The 12,867-nt window shown below is 51.0% G+C and overlaps 1 protein-coding gene and 1 long non-coding RNA gene across 11 annotated transcripts in view; both read left to right on the forward strand.

The window, feature by feature from the left end:
- PAQR5 (progestin and adipoQ receptor family member 5) overlaps positions 1-12,867 on the forward strand; it is a 123,867-nt gene that overhangs the window by 35,581 nt on the left and 75,419 nt on the right. The window contains exons 1-3 of one of the 10 annotated variants that reach the window (XM_069595511.1): positions 5,333-5,489; positions 5,958-7,007; positions 10,449-10,701. The exons of 6 other annotated variants lie outside the window; for them this stretch is intronic. The gene's annotated coding sequence lies outside the window, so the exon portion shown is untranslated. Of the gene's footprint in view, positions 1-4,291; positions 4,506-5,332; positions 5,490-5,957; positions 7,008-9,019; positions 9,202-10,448; positions 10,702-12,867 lie in introns of those variants that run through there. 3 more of the 10 variants (XM_069595513.1, XM_069595514.1, XM_069595516.1) reach the window with 3 other exon arrangements.
- LOC138443341 (uncharacterized) lies at positions 11,552-11,996 on the forward strand. The gene is made up of 2 exons (XR_011258086.1): positions 11,552-11,685; positions 11,776-11,996. It is a non-coding gene; the product is annotated as an uncharacterized lncRNA (long non-coding RNA).

Here is a 12,867-nt window from a genome sequence, read left to right on the forward strand (position 1 = left end):
CTTATTTCATATATGTTGAATAAATGAACACATCCAGGCCGCCCTTCATCATTGTACAGCTGGGGAGACTGAGGCCCAGAGATGAGTGACCTCTTTTTCTTTTTAATTTTTTATTGGAGTATAGTTGCTTTACAATGTTGTGTTAACTTCTGCCATACAGCAAAGTGAATCAGCTATAGTTTTATATATATCCCCTCTTTTTTGGATTTCCTTCCCATTTAGGTCACCACAGAGCAGAATTTCCTATACTACACAGTAAGTTCTCAATACTTACCTATTTTATACCTGTGTGTGTGCTAAGTCACTTCAGTCGTGTTTGACTTTTTGTGACCCCATGGACTGTAGCCTGTGAGGCTCCTCTGTCCATGGGATTCTCCAGGCAAGCCATGCTCTCGTCCAGGAGGTCTTCCCCACCCAGGGATCGAATCCCCATGTCTCCTGCATTGGCAGGTAGGTTCTCTACCACTAGCACCACCTGGGAAGCCCATTTTATACATAGTAGTGTGTATATGTCCGGAGAAGGAAATGGCACCCCACTCCAGTACTCTTGCCTGGAAAATCCCATGGACAGAGGAGCCTGGTGGGCTGCTGTCTATGGGGTCACACAGAGTCGGACACGACTGAAGCGACTTAGCAACAGCAGCAGCAGTGTATATATGTCAATCTCAATCTCCCAATTCATCCCAGCCTCCCCCTTCCTCCCATACATTTGTTCTCTATATCTGTGTCTCTATTTCTGCTTTGCAAAATAAGATTGTCTAATACCATTTTCCTAAATTCTCTATATATGCATTAATATGTGGTTTGTTTTCCTGACTTCACTCTGTATGCTGTCTCTAGGTTCATCCACATCTCTGCAAACGGCACAATTGTGTTCCTTTTTATGGCTGAGTAATATTCCATCGTGTATATGCCCCACATCTTCTTTATCCATTCCTCTGTTGACAGACAAGGAGTGACCTCTTGAAGGCAGAGGTGGAGCTTTTCTTGGTTGGATTCGAGTCAATTCTAAGTTGGGTCTCTGTCCCAGGCACCAGGTTGCTAGGGGTGCTTAGGAGCTGCCTCAGCAAGAACCTTCAGGCCAACTGCCTCCAGTTACTCAGAGGGGAGCTCCTAGCCAAATATATCACCATCCATATAGAGTGATTTGAGAGAGCCAGATGGGGAGCGCTCCCCATCAGGCCCCCATCCCCAAAAGAAACTGCTGCTCTCCAGAGGTGGGCTATGCCTCTGTTAGTGGTGAAAGCAGTGCCCTCTCCAGGCAACCTTTTCAAATTCCCCAGGGCCCTAGAGAACCCAAGAGGACCAAAGTCAAGTCCCTGATGGCCCTGGGGAAAGAGATGAAGCTTCAGGTCTGCTGGGGAAGGCTCACAGACCAGTCTGAGAAGGTGCAACCAGACATGTGGGCCCGGAAGAGTGAGGACATCGTTCTGCTCCGGGTGCCTGGCTCCAAGGCCTCCCTTAGGAATCCAGTGAGTGGTTTGCCGGAGGCGCCAAGGGCTTGAATTTCCGGGATGCTGTGTTGGGACAAGCAGGTTGGAGAAGCTTGGGTGTGTGTGGGTGGGGGTGGGTAGCGTGGAAGCTGGAACTTTCTATAGGATAGAAAGTATGGGAGATACATACACACATTCACCAGCACTGAGCAATTTAAACGTCCTATGCCCCACCTCATTCTTCCAGCCACTGTTGTTTCTGCAAAGGACTTTGTCTGTGTTCTAAGGGAAGACTCGAGGCCATGTGGTGTTTATTGGAGGAAAAGACATGGATGGCAAGAAACCCTCCCAGAGAGATTATTGCAGGAACAGGAGATGAGGTCCCTAGAGGTGGCTCTCCTCTGCACACTCACTGGAAATGTAGACCCTGCCTTTCCTAACTGCTTGGACAAGCAGGGCTGCATTTTTAGTAATAAGCATTTGCTGAATGCTAGTTGGGTGCCAGACACCCAACTAGTTCTAAGTGTTCTAAGTGCTTGTCCTAGGTAATCCTTACAACAACCATGAGGTTGAAACTGTATCATCTCCATTTTATAGATGAGGAAACCGAGCTTCAGCAAGGAGATATAACTTTGGCTCAGATGACAGTTGCAGGGAGAGGGGTAGCAGGATTAGTCTGGCTCCAGTAGCAGGATTAGTCTGGCTCCAGACGCTGAAGCCTCAGCCTCCATACCATGCTACTGCAGTCAGCCACGTAGGCCACACAGACAGGACAGAGAGCCTGGAGGCCAGGGTGGTGTGCACACACGTGGAGACAGGGGGAGCAGATCCTATGCAAGCCCCCATGTTAGATCGATAGGGAACTTCAGCGTTTCCCCTGCTGTTGACCTCCAGGTCTTCTCCCATTAGCACTGTGATTTGCCAAGTTAGGAGTTGGAATTGATGTTGGGAGAGGGACTTCAGAAGTTGGGCCTTGAAGGATGTGTAGGAGTTTACTAGCACGTTGGGGAAACCGGGGAGGAATGGAGCAGGGCAGGCAGAGGGAACGATGATAACGCTTTGTGAAGAAATGAGTCCGTAATGGTGAGTCCTCTTTCCGAGGCCTCTGTAGTTCCCCTCCCCCCATTCCTGTCCCTCAGCCACTCTTCATGGGCTCTCTTCCTATGAAGAAGGGAGACCCTGACATGAGACATAGCTCCGACATTCCTGTTCCTTGCCTCCTCTTTATCACCACCATCACTATAAGTCTGGTGGCTTGCAGCAACCGTGGGTGGGAAAGTTTGCCCTGTTGTGACATGATGTGAGTCAGTCTTTGATGAATAACGGGGTTTCGTCATCAGTTCTGTTGGGTGGACCTGCACCCTGGTGTCTGGGCTGTGGTGGGAGGCACAGTATTGGCTTCTGGGGTAAAAGGACAAGAGGGACTCTACGTGTCATTCTGAAACGGCATCGAGGCACTCACAGGTGTGAGAGATACAGTCATTTTCGGCAGCAAGGGAAAAAGCATTCCTCCAAAGCAGCGATCCCAGGCGTGGTTTCCACCGTGCCCTGTCGTTCTGCCCAGGGTTTATCTTACAGAGTTGCTCCCTCTTCCTGCCTTGACCCCAGGCCAGGACCACCCCAGAGAGCTCTGTGAGGACTTATGCAGTAAATTTTACCTAAGCCTCACATGGGCATTTTGCCTGGGCGCACTGTAGCCCCTTAAGGCATTCTTCCTCTTTGGTTATGTGGGAGCCCTGTGGTCAGGCTGGCCCTGGTGTGATGCACTGGAGCCTGCCAGAGGCACCGAGCCCAGCCATCATGAATTGTCTAGATCTCAGGGTCCTGAGTCCCTCTACTTGGCCAGCTTTCCATCAGTCTTTGAGTCAGTCACAGGAATCTTGGGAGCTGAAGGCTGGAGTGGCTGGTGGGGAGCCCTGGAGATTCCAAATCTGACACGATCTGACTCACAGTATGGTTTTGGCCCTGTCCCTCCCTGGGCCCCCGTTTCCTCATCTGTAGAAGAGACAGCTTGGCTGGGATCGGGGACTGTTGACACTATGGACCGGATACTTCTGTGCTGCCAGGCTGTCCCGTGCTTTGAGAGCAGCCTCTACCTTCTAGATGCCGGTAACCACTTCTCGCTTCTTTCTTGACAAACACAAATGTCTCCAGACGTTGCCAATTGACCCCTGGCAGCAGAATCACCTCTAATTGAGAACCATGGAGTTAGATGATCTCTGAAGACCCTCCCAATGATTACCCCCAGGACCAGGAAGACACCGTTCTCTTTCAGCCCCGTTTTGGAAGTGAGGACTGTCTGTATGTGAGGAACCTGTGTGTGGGGTCTCCAAGGCTTATGGGGGCCGTGTGAGCTCTGAGAACAGGAAAGGCACTGGGCCCACTGGTCCTCTTGCTGGGATCCAAGGCCAAGGTCTCTTTGCCTCCCAGACCTTGGGTTCCATAAGGAGGCAGGGGTGGGAGAAGAAGGCCTATGGTCGGTCCAGGTACTAAGGTCAGCAGCCTTCCAGCCAGTGACTAATCATCTCTGCATGCCCTGAGGATTTGGCTCCTCCACGTCCCCTTTCCTGCTGCCCTGGAAGGGGTCACAGGAAGTGAATCAGCGGCCACCCACCGTGCAGAGGAGGGAAAGGCAGAGCACCGGGTGTCAGACCCAAGGGCCATGCACTCTTACCCCAACCCAGCCCTGGTTTTATTTTGTTTATTCCTCCTGAGTTAGTTGTTTATTAACCGTCCATGGAAGCCCCTTCTGACCTTTTTGCTTCATGGAAGGGTGAAGATTTATCTTCTCCAGGAATGGGAGGAGTTTGTCAATGAGCCTTAGCAGTAAATCACTGTTCTGAGGGCAACAGGCTGTGAAATTTGGGGTAATATGAACCCAGAATGATCGGTTTGGGTTCTTCATTCTTCTAATTCTCACTGAAGCATGAGAGACTGCTTTAGATACTGCAGAAGGAGCAGGGAGTCAGACACAGCCCTCTCCAGCAGAAGCCTTCAGTCTGGGAGGGCAGAGGTCAGTCTGTAATTGCAGTGCACAGAGGAGGGTCTGGTCAGCTCCACCCAGGGTGTGAGGTAGGGAATCGGGGATGCTGGGTGGGGCTGTGCCTGGGTTTGGGGAGTTAATGGTGGCGTACAGGGGATTTCAACTACAAGAGCTTGCGTGTGAGTTTTGGTTTTTGCCTTTTTTGTGTGTGGTAAAATGTACACAGCATACAGCTTAATTTACCATTTTAATCATTTCAAAGTGTGCAGTTCAATGTCATTAAATACATTCACATTATTGTACAATCCTCATCATCATCCAACTCCAGAACTCTTTTCACTTCACAAAATCAAAACTCTGTACCCAGTAAGCACTCACCAGCCTTTCCCTCCTCCCCCTCTGCCTCTGGTAACCACCATGCTGCTTTCTGGGTACCTCATGTAAGGAGAGTCTTTTTATTTTTTTTTAGCAGAATCTTACAACATAAGCGTTTTTGTGTCTGGCTTCTTTCACTTAGTATTGTGTTTTAAGGTTTATTTTGGTGTGGTATACATCAGATTTTCTTTCCTTTTGAAGGTAGAATGAGATTCCAGTGTTCAATATACCATATTTTGTTTATCAAAGGACATGGGTCACTTCCACCTTTAGGCTCTTGACAGTACAGCTGCCATAAACATGAGTAGACAAATATCTGTTTGGGTCCCTGCTTTTAGTTCTTTAAGGTATGTCCCCCGAAGTGGAACTGCTCAATTCAATGGAAGTGGTACATTTCATTTTTTGAGGAACCACTATACCATTGAGGAAGAAGAGTTAGAATTAATCTTAAGGATGAACATGAGCTTTTCAGGCATCTAAGTAGAGGAAGAGGAAGGGAGGGGGACAGGAAGGGGAAGAGGGAGGGGAGGGGGGAGGGCCTGGACTGCGGCAGGAGACAAGTGGCGCAGCAGTGTTTGTGCTTGGGGCTGGATATGGACCGCGGAGGGTGACAGGTCTGGGACCAGGCAAGAAACTTGGGCTCCACGCTGTGGGCCGCGAGAAGCACTGAAGGGGGTTTTAATCAGGAAGTGATACAGGTCTGTTGTCATCTGAGATGGGCAGAGCTGAAAGTGTTGTCACAGAGGGCCTGGCAGGGAAGGAGGCTCAAGGCAAGCACTGGAGCCTGGTGATTGAGTTGGGTGGAAGGAGCAGGTCTGGAGAGTGGGTGGGCTACACAGGGCACCCGGGTCTGTGCTGGGTGAGTAGTGGTGAGGCTGCTAGATGAACTTAATAGGAGAAGCGCCCAGTTTGACAGGATGATGAGGGCATATCCATTGGCTTGAAGGGGCCTGTGGAACCACGTGGGTGGAGACAGGATTTGAGGGGTGTGCAAAGCTACACAGAGCTAGGTGCTGCAGCAAAGCGGCAGCAGCTGGTCCAGGGCAGGGAAAGGACCGCCATCAGGTGGCACAGAGGAGCCCACGAAGTTGGAGGCCAAGACATGGGGAGAGTGCTCTGCTCAGTACTGCCCATCCCTGCCCTGAGTATTTCATATCTCTCCATAGGTTTTCTCTACTAAACTCAAGGCTCTGTGCTTGAGGCTGGGCATGGGAGTTGGAGACATAGCGATAAACCCAAGCCAGTGACTTTATTTATTCCTCTCATAAGGCTTAGAAGATGAAACTTGGCCAATACCTTTGCACAGTTAAATATTGACACGATGGTGATAGGCACTCTTCAAAAGAAATGGAGCATGCTATGAAAGTTTGTCATGGGGACGTGATTTAACCTAGGGCAGGAGCTCTCACATCTCCACTCCCAACATTCTGGATCAGATAACTCTTTGTTGTGGGGACCGGCCGGAGTGTTGTAAGATGTTTAGCAGCATCCCTGGCCTCTCCTCACATACCCCAACCCCAGTTGTGATCATCAAAAACATCTAGACGTTGCCAAATGTCCCCTGGAAAAAATCACCCTCATTTGAGAGTCACTGGCCTAGGGACTAGGAAAGGTCTCTTGAAGAAGTGGTGTTAATCTGAGTTCTAGAAGATAGATAAGAATCAAGATAAAGCAGGGATGAGGAGTGGAGGAGACTATTCAAGGCAGAGGTAACTGGACTGCAGAGGCCCTGAGGTGGGATGGCTTCCATTAGATGGACGGGAGTAGAGGAGGTACAGAGGGGCCAGGTTCAAGGGATATGCAGGAGGGAACAGAGGCAAGGAACCCATCCAGGTGTGGAGGATGAAACTTGCTGGAAGCTGGTGAGTTACATTTGGGGCCTGTTGTGTGGGAAACCCCAGGGAGTCATCCAAATGGGGCCCTGAGCTCAGAAGAGAGGTCCAGCTGGAGATGCATGTTTGGGAGTGACAAGCATGTAGATGACAAGCTTAGCCTTGGGTAGACCAGGTGCCCCAGGGGGAGCTTGGCCCACACAGAGCAGAGTAAAGAGGAGGACCTAGAAGTGAGCTCCAGGGGTGCTGGCATTCAGAGACTGGGCCTGAGGAGGCAGCCCAGAGACAGAGCAGGGACCTGGGGAGTGGGGTGCTGGGGGAGCCCAAGGATGATGAAGAAGATGGGACCTGGCCTGCAGTGAGTTGCTGGAGCCTTCAAGTAAGGTGAGGACTGGGGCACGGCCACTGGATTTAGAGACCAGTGCCTTGGTCATTCTGGGGTCATGGAGGATGGGCCAGGGAGGGACAGCTGGCAGACAGCCTTTCCAAACGTGTCAGCAGAAGGTGAGGAGAGAGCATAAAAACCAGAAGGAAAGTGCAATAGGGAGGGTTTTGTTTTGTTTATTTATTGAATCTTGCTTGTTTTGCTCCCATACCCACCTTCTTTTTTGAAGAAAAATATACATGGTTCAGAATTCAAAAATTGTAAAGATTTCACAGTGAAAAAGTCTCCACACCCATCTCCTTTGGCCTCCCAGCGCCCTCCACTCCTCAGAGGCAACTCCACCAGTTTCTTACATATTCTTCCAGAGACATTTCACGCGCAGATCAGTAAATACATGTATGATCTTTCCTCAAAGAAGGTAGCAACACTGTATGCGTTCTTCTGTCCCTTTTTTGGTCTTTTTACACTTAGCTTGCTCTCTGTTTTTTAAACTTTATTTCTTATTTATTTCTTATTTTTGGCTGCACTGGGTCTTGGGTGCAGCGCCCGGGCCTTCTCTAGTTGCAGTGAGTGGAGGCTCCTCGTCGTTGTGGTGCGTGGGCCTCTCTTTGCGGTGGCTTCTCATTGTAGAGCACAGACTCGAGGAGCTTGGGCTCAGTAGTTATAGCTCGCAGGCTTAGTTATCCCCTGGCCTGTGGGATCTTCCTGGACCAGGGATCGAACCTGAGTGCCCTGTGTCGGCAGGCAGATTCTTAGCCACTACCACTATGGAAATCCTCCACTTAGCTCTTTTGAGAAGCTTCCAGATGAGTTCATGGAGAGCTGCTTCATCCTCCTTCACAGCTATGTAACGTTTCATGATATGGATGGCGTGTAGTTTAGTTAACAAATCTCCTGTTTGGGAACATCACAAACAAGGTCCCTCTGAATCTCCTTGAGCTTTGGTCATTTTGCAGTGTTAGTGAGTGCATGTGGGGAAAGTCTCAGAAGTGGCGTGGATGAGTCAGAAGCTTTGTGTGGTTTGTGTTTTGAAAGCTATCAGCAGATGGCTCTCCATCAAATTTATAAGAATGTTCACTCTTATCGGTAGAACACGAGGATGCTCATTTCTCTATCCCTTCCAACACAGTGTTACCAGCTTACTGATATTTGCCAATCTGGAAGACGAAGATAGTTTCTTGACGTCGTTTTAATTTGCATCTTTCTTGCTCTGAATAAGGCTGAACATGTTTTCATAGATGAGAGCTATGTGCATTTCCATTTCTATGAACTGTCTATTTGCATGTTTTACCCATTTTCTGTGAGGTTATTGGTCCTCTTCTCACTGAATTAGAGGTGATCCTTGTGTATTGGAGAAACTAGTCTTTTGTCTGGAATATAAAATACCAGCATTCCGCCCCCCCCCCACTCCCCCTACGCACACAAACACTTGATCAGGGAAGTTTTGGGGGGGTTTTTGCTGCTATGTTTTCAGAATTGTGATGTTCACTGGGGTTGGGGGGTGGTCCCTGGCTCAGGGGTCCCTGAGGAAGTGTTGGAGTAGGTTCTACATTAGGACCAGGACCAGAAACATCTCTGCTGTGTAACAGGCAGAAGGGCAGGTGGGATGAGGGTGCCGGGGCCAGGAACTCGGTGGCAGCAAGTTTTGAGAGAGAAGGCAGATGTTTGAGTCCACCGACGCATGGGATTGTGTTAACAAGATATCAGAAAGTTAAAGAACAGGAGAACTACTGTACTAGCAAAGCATGGATGAACAAATACTGCAACCTGAGCTAGATGAGGGAAGTGAGGGGATGGGCATTCTGTGTTTCCTTAGATAGTGTTTTTTTCTGTTTGGCACATGCTAATCAGTGGGCCGAGCCGATGGCCAGCGCGGTTGCGTTTCCCCTGTGATCAGACTCCATACTCTGAATCCCCTACTTATCTTACTGTCGCATGCACCGTGTATTTCCCCTGCCCTAAACCAACCCAGTGCCAGGTCCCAGGCAGGCAGAGACAGCCCCAGTGCCCCCATTCTGCTGGAACTATTCAAACCAGCCAATCCTGAGCTGCCCTGCCTGCCTTTCCCATGGAAACCCCAGGAGAGGCTCTGGCGGTAGGCCTCCCCTCGCTTCTGCCTCTGCCTCTTGACCAAAGCCTGGCGCTCCCTTGAGGGCCTGTGTGCTGTGCTGTGCCCCCATTCTCTTGGGAAATGTAAGTAAAGCATTCTTCCACTGTCATTAGCCTCCCTATGTGCTGTGCAGACACCATAAACTGAAATCCTGTGGGCAAAGTTAAGACAAGAGGGAGCCTTGGAAGGACAGAGTGTGAGGATGATTAGACTGCAGGTCCCGGGGGCCTGCAGAGCTGTCCGTGTGAGTGCTTAAATAGACAGGCTCTCGGTGTGGTCTTCCTAAAGGAGGTGTCTCAAGACGAGGAGAGCCTTCCTGGAAGGGCACAAACACAGATAGGGAGGCACAGGGAACCCGTGTAGGTGCAGGTGGGTGGGGGGTGATCAGAACTGGGAGGCTTGAGGGCAGTATACAGAGAAGGCAAATCTGCTGCGTGTGGGGAAGGAGGAAGACCTGGGGCCGAAGATGCAGCCTGGGTCCTGTGGGTACTTCTTGGAAGATAGTTCTTAAATTCCCAGGAGCAATCTGACCTTACGTTAATTCCCTTCGTGAGTTCAGGATAGGGCTCTGGAGCTGCGGATGAGGAAAGACCTGGAAATGGCATGAGTCCAGCTCTGGCCTTTTAGTGTCAGGCTAACAAACACCTGTCCCTGGATGAACTCAACTATCTGCCTTTGCTCCTGAGACTCGCTGCCACCACCTCCTGGCACCGCCACCCTCCTCCCACCTTTCTGCCTGTTCCACTGCAGAGGTGTTCCCTCCTGCCTCTCGTCCCCCTGCCCTCTTGGTGCTTTCTGCCTCCCCCGTGAAAGCCCCCTCATCCGTGCCAGAGCCTCCCTCCACTGGGATCAGGAGCCCATCCAGTTCTTCCAGTGGCATTGGATTTGAGAGGATTCTTGAAGACCAGAAAGGCTTCACAACGTGGGGAAGAGAGAGCTAATGGCAGAAAGATGAGGGATGGCACTGCTCTGTTGGAGCTGGGGGCTGCAGTCCGCAATGTCTCAGACCACACAGCGTGTGTGTGTGTGTGCGTGTGCACCAGGGGGAGGATTTGCCTATTCCAGTCATGCTGGCCCACCTCCCAGACCTGTGCTTTAAGTCAGTAAATCCACTGGAAGTTCACAAGCACACGCTCACACTCAGCCATCACTCAAGCTACCTGGCGATTTTTCTCTTATTGTTGCCTCAAGAGTTATTGACCTTTTGAGAGTGGAATTTGTGGGGAAATAACCTCACGTTCAGCTCGTGTTTACCTTGCAGCCCTGAACTCTGACCTGGGCTGGGTGTCGTAGGTCTTACAAGTCTGTTACGTCTGTTCTGCTTCCCCAGCAGAGACACCACGTGCCCCTTCTCCAGTAGGCTCGATCGCCCCAGACGCCAGTGCAGAGGATGAAGGGAAGCCAGCTGGGCTGTGGTTGGCAGAGACGACTTCTAGAAGCAGGAAGAGCTCGAGCAGACCATGGGTCTCCTCAAGGGGGAAAGAAGGGGCGGGAGCCCCACAAGACCAACTGTCCCAGGGGAGCTTGTGCATCAGGACCCCCAGGGTGCAGGAAGATGGTGATGGCTGCTTTGGGGGTGACAGGTGAGCTGTTGGCAAGGGATGGGGCAGGAGACAGGGAGCCCCTGTGGGGTCTGTCAACAGTGTTTCAGCCTCCTTGACAGGCAGGGGAGCCTTGGGGGGCTGCTAGCTGGATGCACTTCTGTGAGGGATGATGAGGCTTCCAATTGGGCAGTTGTCCCTCGAGTATCCTTCAGTGGCCCTCGGGGCAGGAAACAAGTGTTTGTTTCCCCAGATCAGGGCCCAGTAATGCTTCTCGCTGGGGCCCTTTCTTAGGACGGGCGTTGCTGGGGAGCAGTGGCTCTGGGAAGGGCACCAGGAAGGGAGGGCACCTGTTTCTGAAATCTGGGGCATCAGCAGTTGAGTTCTTTGCTGGTTTTGGTATGCATCGTCTCTGGAACCCGAGAGGTTTTCAATGGTTTGAAACCATTGTAAATAATTTTTTTTAAAGGAGATTGTGTGAAGGTGGATGAAACGTTTGACTTCAACATGAGGCTGGGGGAGGACTTGGGAGGAAGGGGAAGTGGCTGTTGTCTTTGTCCCTCTCCCTCTTGGACTGGTTTGCTTTAATCTTCACTGTTCTCCCAGAGACAGTTCTTTGAGTCCAGCAGAGGCCCAGTTGCTGGAATATTGCTTCTAGGTTGTCCCCTAGCAAGACTGAGGGCTTCTGGGCTTACCCTAAGACCAGCTTGCTGGGTGACCTTGAGCAGGTCTGGGTCCCGGCTTTATACCTTGTTCTCTTCTGGAGGCATCAGTTTTGTTCTTTGGGTTTTGTGTGTGTGCGCGCGTGTGCATGCGTGTGTGTGTGTGTGCATGTGCGTGCGTGCACTTGTTAAGTCACTTCAGTCATAGCCAACTCTATGTGACCCCGTAGACTGTAGCCAGCCAGGCTTCTCTGTCCATGGAATTCTCCAGGCCAGAATACTGGAGTGGGTTGCCATGCCCTCCTTCAGAGGATCTTCCTGACCCAGGGATTGAACCTGTGACTCATATCTCCTGCATTGGCAGGTGGGTTCTTTACCACTAATGCCTCTTGGGAAGCCCCTTGGATACTTTATGATCTCCTGTTAATGATCAAGTCTGCTTATTACCCTCCAGATTTCCTTCAGGGCCTGAAAAGAACAGAAGGGGAGTCTGAAGAAGTGAAGTCCAGTGGTCAAGCTCTCAGGGGCAGTGGGCCAAGGGAGGGAGGGGTCGGGGGACACAGTCTGTGCCTTACTTGGGCCTCCACCCTGCCAGCCTGGGTGTGCTGTGAACACCCTTCCTTGTGCAAAGGCCTCAGATTTGACTTTCAAAGAGAAAACACCTGTCCTGATAAATCAGGCCTTGTTCCATTGCAGTTGGCTTTGTTCAGGCTCCCGGGCTCAGTTCCTGTGTCCTGCTGGTGTGGGGAGGGACAGAGGCTGGGCAGGGTCTCTGGGGGGTTGGTCAAAGCAGACGATCCCTGCTTTGGGAGGGCCGAAGTGTTTTGCACACCTGGTGGTGCCCAGCGTGTGTTCGCGCTGGTCTCTGAGCGCCTGCTGGTGCTGGCAGGCCTCACCTTCTCAGCGTTCTCACTCTAGGATGTGGAGACTGAGGTGCAGATGGTTACGCGGCTCGTGGGGTCACCCGGGCCTCCCAGGTCCACTCAGTCAGCTGTGACCAGGTCCCCTGACTCCTTGCCCAGTGCTCTCTTCCCACAAAGATGGGCCTTTGTTTATGATGGGACTTTGTTTACGATGGGCCTTTGTTTACGATGGGCCTTAATGGAGCTGGGTTCTCTGCCCTGTGCTCCACCCCTCCTGCTCAGATGTATCCCCCAGCCAACATAAGTTACTGTGGAAATGAATTCTCTATGTGCTGGAAGGAAGACCTGGGACTCAGCATGAAAAGTAAGAGGGAAAAAAATTCCTCCGATGATTTCCGCTACTCCCATGACACCTCTCCTCTCCCCAAAGTATCAGCATGTTCCTTAGGGCCTTCTTTAAAGAAAGAAGTGAATCTCTAATGGTGAAATTCCTAGCCTCACAGTGTGGAGGGTAGGCCCTGACTCACACTGCAGAGGTGACCACCTTCTTACACAGATACCAGCCCTGTGTGACGTTCCTAGGCCAAGAAATAAGGGACCTATCTTCAGGCATGTTTCCACCTCGATAGTCCTTCCTGCTTCCCAGTACTCTGTGGGACACTGTGGGGACACGTGATGGGAAG

The sequence above is a fragment of the Ovis canadensis genome, chromosome 7, assembly GCF_042477335.2.
Source record: "Ovis canadensis isolate MfBH-ARS-UI-01 breed Bighorn chromosome 7, ARS-UI_OviCan_v2, whole genome shotgun sequence".
NCBI lineage: Eukaryota > Metazoa > Chordata > Mammalia > Artiodactyla > Bovidae > Ovis > Ovis canadensis.